The sequence below is a fragment of the Monodelphis domestica genome, chromosome X (assembly GCF_027887165.1).
Source record: "Monodelphis domestica isolate mMonDom1 chromosome X, mMonDom1.pri, whole genome shotgun sequence".
In the NCBI taxonomy this organism is placed as follows: Eukaryota; Metazoa; Chordata; class Mammalia; order Didelphimorphia; family Didelphidae; genus Monodelphis; species Monodelphis domestica.
Window position 1 is genome coordinate 52197425 of NC_077235.1, and position 12498 is coordinate 52209922.

Here is a 12498-nt window from a genome sequence, read left to right on the forward strand (position 1 = left end):
GGACTTATGCATAGAGCAGACAACCAGTCAATGTTAGTTAGGTGAGTATTGCACACAAAAGATGCTCAATGGTTGTTTAATTGATTTATCTCTACCTTCCATTTTCCCCCCATCCCTGAGAACAGATATCAGGACACAGTAAGAACTCAAAAAATTGTTAATTGGCTAGGTAGTGCACATGGTGAGCATTTGATAAATTCTTATTTAATTGAATTAGTTTAACTTTATATCTCCTATTCAGCTCTGTATACAGCAAGCAATTAATAATTGCTGTGTATACAGTAGACATGTAATCAATGATTATTGAAGTGATCTTAATTTCTCATCATCCCCAGCTCTGAACACAGGTACTGCATACACTAAGCACTGAATAAATTCTAGTTGAGATGGCTTTGCACACAGTAGGTGCTTAATAAATGGTGGTTGAATTGGAAAAACTCAATTTTGAACCTTCCCCAGCCTACAGAGATGCTCCAGATAGATTGGTTAAATAGAAGTCTGTATACAGAAGGCCCTTAATAAATGGTTGGGAATGAAGTCATCTCGATTTCTATTCTCTCTAAACCCTGAGCATAGGTCTATGAATACAGCAAGCACTTAATAAATGTTAGTTGGATAAACTGCACAGAAGAGTTTAATGCAGAATTACGGAACTGACACCTTATTTTTCGCTTCTCCTCCAACTACAGCTATAGGTCAGGTGTTTGATACATGTTGATTGAACATACAGTACTTAATAGGCAGGGCTACCACAACATGAGATTGTCTCGACTCAGCCCAGAACACATCAGCTAGCTGCTTAAAGAATGTTAGTTGCACAGGCTTTTCATACAGTAGGCAGTTAGTAACTTACTTTTGAAATCAATGATCTCAACTCTTCGTTTTCCCCATATTGAACACAAGATTTTGCATAAAGTAAGTTTTGAATAAATGTGAGTTGGTTAGCCTCTAGTGAGAATACAAACTTAACAAGTGCTTCTTGAATTGTCTATCTCAAATTTGCTTTGTCCACAAGGTGCTGAACACAATAAGCAATTAGTATTACCTGGGGAGGTTTGGTATACATTCAGAATAATGCATGGTAATTGAATTTATTTCTCTCACCAAAAAATTATGTAAAAAGTAGGTATTCAATAAATGCAGCTTAATCTTGCTTCACCAATAGCAAGCACTTATTTGGTCTATATTGAATTGAATATATCGACTTTGCAAATCTTCAGCCTGAACACATGGTTGTATATACAGTAAGCACTTAATACATGTCAGTTGCCCAGATTTTGCAGAGTACTGCTTGACAGGTCACAAATCATTTACAAATTAAATTCTGTCAACTTCCCATCTTCCTAACCCTGAACATGAGGCTAAGCATACAGTAAGTACTTACTAAATATCATCTGAAAACAGTAGGTGTTTAATGAATGATTGTTAAATTGATTTGTTTCAACTATAATATCCCATGGGGTTTTGCACACAGAGGTGCTTACTACATGCTGTTTAAACCTGATCTGTATACAGTAGGCACTTAATAAAATCTTTATTCAATTTAATTATCTCAATTTTTCAAAGATCCCCAGCTCTGAGCATATGGCTCTGCATACAATAGGCATTTAATAAACACCACCAGTTAGCTAGGCTTTGCACACATTAGGTGCTTAAAATAGGGCTTGAATTGGATTATTTGTTTTTGCATCTACCCGAGACCAGCACACAGGGCTCTGTATACATTAAGTGCTTAATAAAGATTCAATATGGTATATGGCCTTTAAATTGATTTGTGTCAATTCTGCATCTCACATGAAGCTTAGTACACAGTTTAATAAATTTTGGTTGAACAGGCTCTGTATACCATAGGCCCTTAATAAAGAATTCTTTAATTGAACTGTCTCTACTATGCATCTTCCCTAATCTTGAGTAAAGAGCTCTGGACATAATCATCATTTAATAAATGCCTCTTACCTAGGCTCTGCATATAGTAGATGCTTAATAAATAGCTGTTGAATTTTCCATTTTTCCTGGGCCTGGAATTCAAGTTTCTTTTTTTTAAACATAGTAGATAACTTAATGTATGTTAAGTAAACAAGTTCTGTATACAGTAGGCACTCAATAAGTAATTTTAATTGAATTGCCACAACTCTGTATCTCCCACCTAAAATGAACATGGAACTTTATATACAGCAAGCACATAATAAATTACTTACACTTGGAAAACAGCAGGTGCTTAATAAATAGTTGGGCCATCACAACTTTGAACCTCCTTCCTGCAGGGTTCTGAACACAGTAGATGCTCAGTGTATATTACTTGGTCTGCTTAATGAGTGGCTTTAAAATGAATTCCCTGACTTTTAAATCTCCTTCTATCCAGAACATAAAGTTCACAGTAGGTGCTTAATATATGTTAAATTCTGTGCATGGCAAGCACTTAATTAATGTATTTATTTACTTGAATTTTCTCAAACTTCTCTCTTTACTAACCCTGAGTGCAGGCCTTCACACAGAGTAAGTACTTATTAGGCTCTGCATACAGTAGGTGCTTAATAAAGTGACTGGATTACCTCAACTTTGCATTTTCCCCTATCCCAGAACACTAGATTCTGCACAGATTAAGTACCTAATAACTATTAGGCAAGCTCTTTACATAGTCAGTGTTTAATAAATAATTCCTTACTTGATTTATCTCAATTTTACCATCTCCCCCAAACTCTAACTCGGGCTTCTGCACACAGTAAGCACTTAATAAAAGTTCATTAACCATGTTCTATACACAATAGATGTTTAATAGTTGTTGAATTGACTTACCTCAACTCTGCATCTCCCAGAGCTCAGGGTGCTGTATGCAGGAGGCACTACATAAAGGTTAGTTGGACAAGCTTTGAACACAGTAGGTGCTTAATAACTGGTTGTTGAATTATTGACTTTAACTTTATAACTCAGATTTGATATTTATCACCTGTGTGCCCCTGGGTATGTGATTTCCCTTCTTTGGGCCTCAGTTTCCCTATCTATAGAATGAGGGGGTTGGAGCAGATGGCCTTTGATCCCCAAACCTTTGAAACTCTGCTTATCTCCCACCCCAAGAACAGGAGGACACAGTGCATAGTAAGCACTTGACAAAGGCTAACTAGGCAGACTTTGCATACAGTAGGAACATAGCAAATGGTCAGGAAATTGAAGTGTCAAGGAACAGCATTATCTCCACTTTGCCTCTGCCCCAGCCCCAAAGGACTTGGCACATAGTAGGCGCTCAATAAATGTTAGTGGGGCAGGCTCTGCACACAGTGGGCATTTAACCCCAACTGGCCAGGGGCTCTGCTGCTAGGGGGTGGGCAAGAGGAGGGGGGGTGGGATGCACCTACTAGGCCCCAATGGTTTGCAGAGGCCTGTCCTGGAGGGAAAGGGAGCCCCCTCCATGTCTCCCTCCCTCCCTCCCTCCTCCTGCCACCCACCCTTGGGAAACCACTTAGTATGCAGAGGCTATTGCCAGTCCTGCTGTCTGAACTAGCGGTGGTAGATAGCTAGTGGAGAAAGTTCTGGAAGGCAGCTCTGGCCTTCCTGGCCCCGCCTTCCTCCTCTCTCCTCTCCCCCCTCCCTTTCCCAAGCCTGTCTCATCCACTGTCCAGGAAAAGGAAAAGGCCGCCTGCTGCTCTGCCACACAGGCACCCAGACTCCTGGGGGCTTGTTTTTCATCTAGAGGGGAGGCTGGGGTAAGGTGGGGCACAGACTGGGTGCCCACCAGAGTAGCCCTGGGGGTCAGGCCCTTGGGTCCATCAGTCCCTCTGGCCCCCTCTCTGCCCCCAGACCCCCTCAATGCCCTGAGAGCCTGGCAGGTGCTGGGGCCTGGTGGGGGGCATTTCTATACCAAATGAGAACCTGCGGGGGGGGGGGGACCCAAGGCAGAATTTCACTCCTCTCCGGTGGCTGGAGCCTAAAGGTGCCCTCAGGATCACACATGAGGGCATGTATCTGTATGTGTGAGTGTGTATGCTAGGAAAAAAGCAGGGCCTCAGGGGAAGGAGAGTGTCCTCCCTCAAGGGGGCAGCAAGCAGAGAGGGGGGAGATAGGAGCTGGCAAAGCATTTCCAGTCAGCCACTCCATCTGGATTCTATAGGGCACACTCCTTCATTTGACAGATTGGGAAACTGAGGCCCAGAGGATACCCTCTCTAGTAATTTTCAGAGGTGGATCTAATCCTTGCTAGGCTTCTGGGGTTACAGGAGCTCAGTTTCCCCAGCGAGTGGAATTTGGGAAGGTGAGCCCCCCTCCCTCCTGCTCTAATGGAGTCACCTCCAAGCAGTATCATTGCACAAACTCAGCCACATGGGGCAGCCCAGAGACCTACTAGCCAGCTGCCAAAATGGATCTCTGAAAACCTGCCACTCGGGCCCCTCCCTAAGCCCCCAGCCTCTCTGGCCAGCCTCTAGCTCCCTCTATGTTCTCCCTGCCTCCTGTTAGTCCTGTGGCATTAACAAGCAGGTTAGGAGGGGCATGTGTCCAGAACCCACACATTGGCTGAGCTCTCCTCGCTGGCCAAAGGGCCAGGGCCAATATGGCAGCTGCCCCTCAGACCACCTCCCCTGGCTACTTCCTTACAGCATTTCACCCCCACCCTCAGCTGCCTACAGTAAGCACAGCACCTCCTTGAGCAGAAGAGCTCCCAGCTTCCTTCAGTATCAAGCAGGTGCCAAGATGGCATCTGAAGGAGTCAGGGATTCCCTTGACAAGCCCCCTCCCCAGAATTTCCTCTGGCACCTGCCTCTTTCCATCGGATGTGGTTCCCTGGGCTCTTACTGATGGGCATCTTTCACTTAATTGCCTCCTCCCAGAGGCAGGCAGCTTCAGAAAATGGCCTGCTGTGTGCGTGCAGCCACAGTGGGCAGAGGTGGGCAAACCAGAAGGGCCAGAGAGATCTAGGCTGCCCCCCCCCATTGCTCCTGGTTTTCCCATGAGCAAACTGCCTCAGTGATTTCCCAAGCTAGCTCTCATTCGAACTTCCCTCCATCAGGGTGGGGCTCTTGCACTAGCCCTAGCTTCCTGAAATCCCCAAATGAATCAAGATGGCACTGAGGCACATGTAGCCCCGGGGAGAAATGGTCCATGTCATACTTTGAACATGCAACGAGTGCTACTCACCCAGGGTTAGTATGACATGGGCTGGGAGCTCGCTGTCAAACAGGGAGAATTTGCTGCAGCTAGACATCACCACTCTCTGGCTTGCTCCTCACAGATCACTGTTGTGAAGTCTGTGGCCATGAAAGAGAGGGAAATTAAGTGGCCCCCTAGGGACCGGCGGACACCCCACTCTGGGCTCTGAGCCCCTGAATGAATCATAGGGTCCTGGGAGCAGGGCACAATGGAAAGGGACACGTGGTGTCCCCCTGGGAGGGGGGACAGGCCAAAGGACCCTCCAGGAAGTGGCTCGGGCTCTAACTGAAGTCTCACTTGCTGCGCTTGGAGCCTCTCAGATTCCTCTGGGGAGTGCCAGAAACCTGCCATTGCCCTGACTCAACTGCAAAGGAAGGAGGACCCTTCCTCAGCTACAGGTTGCAAATGTGACTGAGTCATCTCCGTCTCCTCCCACGCTGGCACTCGCTGCTGCTCATCCCCCCTCCCCTTCCCTCCCATGCTTCTAGATCTGACTGCAGAAATTTCTCGAATCCCCCCTCCCCTTCTGGATCCCAAAGCCCCCAGAGCATCTTGCCTGGTCCTGAGCAGTCAGATGGCCCAAACCAGCTTCTTTAAGTGCTGGCTCGCCTGCCACCCAAATCTCAGCTAGGCTATGGGCAGGACCCCATGTGCCTGACACTGGATTTACCAGCCCCAAAGCCATTTGGCCTGTCTCCCTGCCTTGGCTCACATTTCCCATCTAAGCACTTCCTCACTCAAAGAAATCCTTAGAGGGGGTCCAGAGGCCACCCCCTTCCTACAGCAGCCTTCTCTGATCTCTATTTTCCCTTCACTCCCTTTCAGAATGGAGCTCTCTCTCATCTCAGGCAGCTGATAGAGTGAAAAGGACACCAGGGCTAAAGCCAAAGGACCTGGGTTCAAATTCTGCTTCTGAGGATTGCAACACTGAGCTAGTCTTGGGGCTCAGTTTCTCCCTGTGCAAAAAGGGGGAGTTGGACTAAATGGCCTGAGGTCCCTCCAAGCTTTAGCTTTGTGATCCTAAATAATTTCAGTTCACTGGGCCTCAGTTTCCTTTTCTGTAAAATGAGGGTGTGGTACTAGATGGCCTCTGAGGCCCTTGCAGCTCAAACATAATCTGTGGTTCCAGAAGCTTCTCTAGATCCTAGTGAGTATCAATGCTCTTTGGGCCTCTAGCTTTAGAAACTCTGGGACGAGGGGCAATGTCTTATTGGCACTAATAATGCTTTGCATACCAGAACTGCTTAATCAGTGTCTGTGTGGCTGAACTGAAATCTAGTACACAGTAGTTGCTTAATTGATTCCCAAAGCCCCACCCCTCTTCCCAATACCACCTTTCCCAAGGGCCCACTCCTGGAGTGGGTGCAGGGGCCCCTTGGAGCCGAAGACAGAATCCACAATAAACTCTGAGTGAAGCCCCCCACCCACCCCACCCCACCCCCATCGCCATGCCATGGCAAGCTGCAAAGAGGAGACACTGAGAAGCAATTTGCCCCCCCCCCCATGGCTTTAAGATTCTGAGCCCAAAAGGGAAGCAGAGAAGGTAAGAAATTGGCAGGATCTCGGATTATAGCCCCCTCCCCTCCCTGAAGCCTCTCCAGGACAGGGCTCTCATTTTCTGCCAATGGCTGATTCTCTTCCAAATAAATGCATATATAATGGAAAAAACACACCGTGCGCACACACAAGACACTGTACACCACCTCTGACTGCAAAAGCAAGGAACTACTTTTCTAGCTGGGTAGGACTAAACCACTGAAGAAATAAGCCAAGGACCCCTAAAAGGGGGGGCCTCACCTCCAGAATTGGGGATCCCAATCTGGAGATTATCATGGTCTAATAGACCTCAACAGCAGCAAAACGCAGTCAGGGAGAAAAGCACTATCTCTAGCGTCATAGACCACTTAAGTCCCAGCGCTGCCACTTCCTAAGCTCCATGTTACCAGGCAAATCACTACATCCTTCTGCACGTCTAATTCATGGAAAAATCCTGAATCTTCTCAAGGACTTTATTTATTAGAAGGATCCACCGATACGTCACAGAATCATCAAATGCTCTAGAAACCTCACCCCGGCCTCATTTGTCCATATTTCAGCTCCACATACATTTTCAATGGCTCTTAATATATTGAATATCTCCCAAGAAAAGGGGGGGGGGGCGAGAAAAGAGGAAAAACAGAGGAAATTGAGCTTATTTTAACACTGAAAAGCACAACCTGTATTTTAAAACATGACGACGTTCATATTTTCAAATATCACCATCATTTTTTACACTGCAGGGGATACTCGGGCTCAATAGAACATACACATCAATCTGTCTTACAGATGGGGAAATTGAGGCCCAGAAAGATAATCCAATTTCTACCAAGTCACCTAGGCAAGGAGGGGCTGAAACCCAGTTTTCTAATTCCTAGGAAATTGGGGCCCATTCTTCAATATGAATATTCACCGTTGTGCCACGTTCAGGACTCTCCAAGTGTGAATCACCCTTATTGCTAATGTCACACTTAGTGCCAGGAGGCAGAGACCCACGTCCTGATTCTGAACCCCATTTCCCCCTCTGTAAAATGAAAGGAGGGGGGCTCTAAAAGGCTATTTCTCTTGCTGGCTCTGTCCTCCTAGCTCAGCCATCCTCTGAAATGCTGGGTTCCAAATTCTCAGATTGGGCTGCCACCTCTGCCCCTCACACTGTGGGCCATCCTGGGCAAGTCCTTCATCCTCTCCAGGGCTGAGTTAGCTCTGAAAAAATGAGGGGATTGAACTAGGGGCCCTGGGAAATTCTTTCTACTTAGAAATCTGGCTATCCCACAGAAAGGGGCTGGCCCCTCAGCAAACCTGCAGAGGAGGCGACTTGGGCCTCAGGAGCCCAATCCACACCTCTTCCAACCCCCTGCCCCCTCCTCCTATACTGCGTCACACTGCAGCTGGGCGTAGCTTCTAAACATGGGTAAACTAGTCCCAGCTTGGAGGGGGGGGGGAAGGAGCTAGGGGTGAAGGAGGGTGTGGCTCTTCCTTGAAGGATTTGCACCATAGTGAATCCAAGATGAAAAAAGCCTTCAAAAGCCAAAGTAATGAATTTCTGCTACACTACCTGCGTCACAGGGTTGGGGGGGGGGGGGGGATTTGGGGGTGTTAATTGTGATAGATTGATACCGGGAGACAGGATTTTTGCTCAGGGCCCCTTCGAATCATACCAAACTCCATGTTTCTGGCCGTGTGTGTGTGTGTGTGTGTGTGTGTGTGTGTGTGTGTGTGCCCCCACTTTATCCCCCTGGTTTGTGCCTGCATATATAGAATGGATGGGAGGGTGGGATATAATAGAAAACTAGCTTCAAATCTTGGCTCTGCCTCTTATTAACTGTGCACGCCCCTGCCACATCTTGGTGCCTCAGTTTCCCCATTTATAAAATGAGAGGGTGGGACCAGATGATCTCCAAGTCAGATATTTTTTAGGGAGGGGAGGGGGAGAAAACTGGCTTTTAAATCTGGCTCTGACTCATTCGCTATGTGACAAAGAATAAATCTCTTCCTGGTTTCTGCCTCAGTTTCCTCATTTATAAAATGAGGGGGTGGGATAAAATGAGCTCTAAGCTTTGAAAATCAGGTATTCTCAGGCAGAAAGCATTGCTTAAATGCCTACTATGAGCCAGGCACTGAGCTAAACTCAAGTATTGAGTGGAGAGCAGTTTCAGGGGAGGGAGTAGACAGAAAACTGGCTTTTAAATCTGTCTCTGGCTCTTCTTAGCTGCGTCACTATAATCAGATTCCCTTTTCCATCAGAGGGCCTCAGTTTCCTCATTTATAAAATGAGGGGGGACGAACCAGATGATCTCTAAGATCTGAAAATCATTTTCTTGGTGGGGGGGGGATGACAAAATTGAATTTTAATGCTGCTTCTACTGTGAGACTGGGAGCAAAAATCCCTTCCTCATCTCTGTGCCTCAGTTTCTTCATCTATAAAATAGGGAGGTGGGACTAGATGATCTTAGCCAGTCCTTTCACCTCTAAAAGCCTCAGTTTCCCCTTATGTAAAATAGACCAGTGATTTCTATTCCTAGCTACCCCACAGGGCTGCTTTAGGATGAAAGACAGTAACATACATGAAAGCAATTTACAAAGCAAAAGAAACCATACCAAGGTTATATTTTTTTTCATTTTCATTTTTTTCATTTTATTAGCACCAGCAAATATACCTAATGTGGGTCTTTTCTTCCCCTTCCCCCTCCTTTTTTCCAGAGGCTCAATCCACTTCCTCAGCATATCAGGAAGGGACAAGAAGACATCTTCTCTGTCCCCCCCCCCAATCCCCAGGGTGCATGGTTCTCAGGTTTTGAAGAGAGCTCTGTCCAGCTAGAAATAAACCCCAAAGGACAGCTGGATGTTAACTCCTGCCCCTTGAATCCCAATAGTCACCCTCTACCTCCCACTATACTGATCCCCCAGGGAACCCCTGAAAAACAAGCACCCCAGACCATCTTCATCAACCACTCCTCTCCAGCACCAAGACAAGCTCCTGGCTCCCAATGACCCCACCCCTTTACCCCTCCCATCATTCTTGCGCCCACGCCAATATTTCATATAGTGCCTTTCCACTGCCATCTCCCCCCTCCCTCATTTCCCTCCCCCTCACCGATTTGTCTAGCATCAAATCACAGAATCTAGTGCTACAAAGGATTTTAGTGACCATTTAGTCCAATCCTCATTATTTTAAGGCTAAGAAAAAAAGGGGGCACTTGCCCTAGAGAACATGGTCAGTCTGTGACAGAGCTAAGAAAGAACCCCAGCACTCTGACTGCCCTAGGTCTTAACCCTCTGGTCTTCTGGAGCCCCTACAGTGCCTGGCACACAGTGGGGGCTGCCAAGACCCTTTGTGCTCCATTGATTCTATTACATAAAAGAAATCTTAAGACATCTTAGCCTAGGCAACAGGTGCTCCTCATTCCTCCAACAGCCCTCTCCAGTGCACAGCACTGGAGGAGCCCAGGTCTGAACATAGGGATTCTTACATCCCTGCCAAGGTCTCCTTCACTCCCCCCCCCACCTCTGCCCCCCCCCTGCTTATTTTTAACTGTATCTGCTCCAAAGTTAAACATTGGAAGCAAATTTGTCTCTCTCCTCACCCAGTTTTGCCCCCAGAACCTGCCAAAGTTCTAAATTTGTCATTTGGAGCCCTGGGTTCACATCTTTGCTCTGCCATTTACTGTGCAACCTGGAGCAAGTCTCCCACACCCAATACCTCAGTTTTCTCCCCATAAAAGGACAAAAAGCATCTAGACGTTCTGTAAAGTGGTTTTTCCATCCAGAGCCTATGAAACCAGTCCCCCTTAACCTTAGCCCATTAGCCTCTCCCCTGGAAATTCTCAGACATACCCCCACACCCACCTGAGGCTAGATCCTATGGAAATCCATAGCTCCAAGCCTTCTGTGTCCCAAAAGGCCACAGGAGAGCTTAATTTCCCCACCCCATCCCACCAAGATGCCCCCCTCCCGCAGGGGGGGGGGGTAATAAAAGAGAAAATTCATTACCTTCGGGTGGAAGACCCGACACCAGAACCTTGTCAAACGTTAAGGAATTTAAAAGAAAATAATTGTAAGAAATTTAAAAGAAAAGAAATTAAAACAAAAAATCTTCCAGGTTTTCTCCTGGCGCCCTCTGAGCTGCCCCCAGCCTCTGCTCTTGCCCTGAGACAAGCGGCTTCAATTTGGAGCAAAGGGAGAAAAAGCATGCAATGCCAATACCTGGCGGCAGTGGAGAAAGGCGGGAAGCAACAGGGGAAGGGGTGGGAGGCAGCAGGGGAGCAGAGAGGCAGCGAGAGGGGGAAAGGGGGAGAAATTAGAAGGGGAGAAGGCTAGGGAGCAGGGGAGGGCAGAGGTGGCTGTTAGGGGGCTTGGTGGAGTGAAGTAGGTGGCAGGATACCGAAGGGGAGCTAGGGCAGCAGGTGAGGTGCGCCGGAGGGCGCTGGGGGGCAGAGAAGCTCTGGCTGGCTCAGGAGAGGCTTGACCGTCGTCCGGAGCGAAGCTCGAGCAAGTGAGACCGGAGAGCTGCGCGCCAGAGAAGCAAGATTCCTGGAGGTGTGGGCGGGGCTTAGGGTTCTTGCTGATTGGTCGAGAGCTCCTCTGGCTCCGCCCAGCCCCTCTGCAGGGGGGCGAGGGGCGGGGCCCCTCCGGCTAAGGCTCTCCAGCCATCTCACCCCCTCCTTCACCCCCTTGCTCCCTCCCTCCCCTTTCCCCTACTGCAGCTCCTGCTTTGCCAATGCCCCTCGCTCTAGAGGGGGAGGGTCTTGGCGGGGAGGAGGGGGTGCAGAAAAAGCCTCGATGGCTGGCGGCGCAGCGAGGCTGAAGGAGCCAAGAGCCTGCCTATGGTTCCAGCGCGGTTTGTACCTCTCCCGCCACCTCTCTCAAGCCCCTATGGCTGCTTGTGCCGCCTCCGGTTTTTCCCAGAGAGGCTCGTTTGGCCGTTGTCCAAGCCTCTAGTGCCGTTCCCACCACCCGGCGCGGGCGAGTCCCCAGAAAGGCCAACTTTGCACACCCCCCCAACGCACTTGCCGGTACCAGCAGCTTTAGGTGCGCGGCGGCGGGAACGGCAAAAAGAGGCAAGAAGGGTGGCGACACGAGCCTCTCCAGGAAAACGGCAGAGGTGAGGGTAGGAGCATCTAAAGGGGATGCAGCCTTGGGAGAGGTGGCAGCGGCCGCAACAGCAGCGCCGACAGTGGTATGAGCCCCTCCGGGACCCCAGGCGGATCGGGCTGGCTGTGGCAGGAGCGGACACCTGCCGCCGCCGCTGCCAACGATCGCGCTACTCAACAGGTCCCCTCCAGGGTCCAGAAGTTGCCCAAGCTGCCCCTTTCCCGGTGCCCCTAACTGGAGTAGCGACCAGGGGGGTCCCCTCCCAGTGCCCCTTACCCTCCAGAGGCCCTTCACAGGACTCTGCGGCGAAAGGAGCGCTGGCTGGAAGGCTTCCCAATCCCGGAGCGGAGCGGCTACTTCGCAGCTATGCCCAGAAGCAACGCGCTCTCAGCTCTCAGCATCTCAGTTTTCCCCCCTGTACAAGGAGGGGATTGGAGCAGACGATCTTCCCCCACCCCCGCCGCCCAGGGAGGAGGGAGGGGGGACAGCCCAACTTCTCTAGTCCCGAATCCCAACCCAGCTGCGTTCTGAGATCCTGCGGTATGGATCCACACCGCGCTAGCTTAAAAGGGGACAAACTTCAATTTTTCCAGGAAATGCAGTTGTCTGGCATAGCTCATTCGGTGGGGATGAGCCACTGTTTCGTGTATGGATGCATGCGTCCAGGTTTGCACACACATGCATGCCCAAATATTCTTAGCCTTGAAGGAGGGGGCTCCCCCCCCCCCCCCC

General features: G+C 48.9%; 1 protein-coding gene across 2 annotated transcripts in view; it reads right to left on the bottom strand.

Moving 5' to 3' along the window:
* The window catches only part of ARHGAP36 (Rho GTPase activating protein 36), a 32036-nt gene extending 20867 nt beyond the window's left edge, over nt 1–11169 (bottom strand). The window contains exons 1-2 of one of the 2 annotated variants that reach the window (XM_056809175.1): nt 11057–11169; nt 10666–10693 (exon numbers count right to left, since the gene is read on the bottom strand). The gene's annotated coding sequence lies outside the window, so the exon portion shown is untranslated. Of the gene's footprint in view, nt 1–10665 lie in introns of both variants that reach the window. The other variant, XM_056809174.1, reaches the window with a different exon arrangement.
* Between the last annotated feature and the right edge of the window lie 1329 nt (nt 11170–12498).